Raw genomic sequence first — 2,428 nt, forward strand, 5'->3', positions numbered from 1 at the left:
TATATATATATATATATATATATATGTATGTATGTATGTATGTATATATACACGTATGTATACACATACATATATGCATACGCAAATATTTCAAGGTAATATGTTAATAAATAGGATTTAAAAACAACGTTAACTGACAAAAAGACTGAACACACAATTACTACAAGGTGATAGTGACTTCGAAGTTTCACAAAGAATGCATGTCTAAAACGTTTATGCCAGCGAAAGTTCGAAGTAACAGACATTATTCTAGTGTCTGATATATATACATTCATACACACACACACACACACACACACACATATATATATTACACACCCGTTTTCGTCGTTTGCTTTTTTGTAAATTCTCACTATATATATGTATCTGTATATATGAATGCATTTATGTGTGTGTGTGTGTGTGTGTACCACAATTACTGGGGATCTTTCTAAGGTAACACGTCAATAGGTTCACACTTTGGAGAAATTTGATAGAAGCCATGCCATCATCCTCGACATCTGCTGATCTTTCAACTGTATCTGTTATGTAAAACTTCTACTACCGAATTTACTCGCCTATAGACTCTAAATATTTCTCGTCTCTTGGGTCGACAGCTACCTCTCCTATCTCAGTATTGCAGAGTGTCAACGAAGCTGTTTTGTTTCTCACTCTGTCGACATCGGCTTACCTCAGTGTTTGGTTTTGACTCATAGTTTTTTTCCCCATTCAATGACCTACAAGCCTCATTCCCGCTCAGATGAAACTACACTACATCATACTACACCAAACATGCACTGATTCCATTGGCAGAGATTTAAAAGAACCTTTCAATAGATGTATGCTAATCATAACTCTTTGAATAACAAGAAAACACAAGCACTACTCATATCGGTTTAAAATTTTGGCACAAACGCAGCAAGTTCGTGTGGGGTAGAGAGGAGGGTAAATCGTTTACATCGGTCCTAGTGTCCAGCTTATTTTATCGACCCCGAAAGGATGAAAGGCAAAATCGGCCTCGGCGGAATTTAAACTCAGAACGTAAAGACGAACGAAATGCTGCTAAGTATTTTGCCCGGTGTGCGAACCATTCTGTCAGCTCCCCACCTTACAAACACTAATCATATCAAAAAACTCCTTAAATATGCGTAATATACAGCTTGAACCCACACAATCACACCAAATTTTGGGCCTCAGTATCATTGAGGACATCTGGTAAAAGCGCAACTTTGACATGGCTAGAATTGCATCCGAACGACTGCCCCTTTTATTTAGAGCCGGAAGATACTTAGATCCCGATAGTTATTAACACTCTACAAAGACCAGGTAAAGCTCGGATTAGAGTATTGCTCTCCCGTCGGGGATGGTCGGCTGCTACACACAGAGACATCTTAAGATTGCAAACAGAAAATAGCAGGCTCAACCGGTTTGCATTAAGTCATTTATAGACTCACACCAGCCTCTGATGCGCAGGTGTGCCACTCTGTCTGTCTGTCTGTCTCTCTTTCTCTGTCTGCCTATTTGTATGTCTGTCTGCCTGTCTTTCTGTCTGTCTCTCTTCTTCTTTCTCCCTCTGCTTTATCTATCGCTATTGTAATGGTTTCTTTTCCTTGAAATTGGTTGGGCTTAAGCCAACTGTACTCAGGAATTCTCGCCCCCTCCCCGCCTCCCTCGTATTTCCTATCACTCACATTGTGTCCAACTAGCCGGAATTAGCCCCCGATTAATCTCTCCAGTTCTTCCTTTCCAGAACATTAATCTCCTGGAACTCCCTTCTTACTCATGCCTTTGCTGCAGGTATTGACTCACAACGGTCCAAGAAGCGCATTAATAGTATGAATCCGACCCCTCTATGTCGCTCTGCGAAAGCCAAAGACTCTGTCCCTTTTTCTGGACAATAGCACGTATAAAAATTTAAAAAATAAAAACAATTGGAAAACCATTACATGATCACTAGGCCTGCTAGAAGGAGCAGCCAAATTTCTATAAATTATAGCCTATCATATACTAAAAGAAAGATACATTCGTTTATGCGACCGTACTTACCTTGAAAAGACGTGAAAGTCAAGTGTGAAGCACCTTTGGTCATACGCCAACAAGCCGTAGCTGGCCTGAGGATAAACGACAGTAGCAGTACCATGATGATGATGATGATGATGATGATGATAATGATGATGATGATGATGATGACGATGATGTTGATATTGTCGTGGTTGTAGTATTAGCGAAGGTAGTAGTGGCAGTGTTGATGGTAGTGGTGGTTATGGTGGCGATAGTGATGATGTGACGGTGTTATTTATATTGATAGCAGCAGCAGCAGCAGCAGTAGTAGTAGTAGTAGTAATAGTAGTAGTAGTAGAGGTGGTAGTAGTAATGGTAGAGGTGGTGGTGGTAATGGTGGTGGTGGTAATGGTGGTGGTGGTGATGGTGGTGGTGGTAGTGGTGGTGG

This window comes from Octopus bimaculoides, chromosome 4 (genome assembly GCF_001194135.2).
Source record: "Octopus bimaculoides isolate UCB-OBI-ISO-001 chromosome 4, ASM119413v2, whole genome shotgun sequence".
NCBI lineage: Eukaryota > Metazoa > Mollusca > Cephalopoda > Octopoda > Octopodidae > Octopus > Octopus bimaculoides.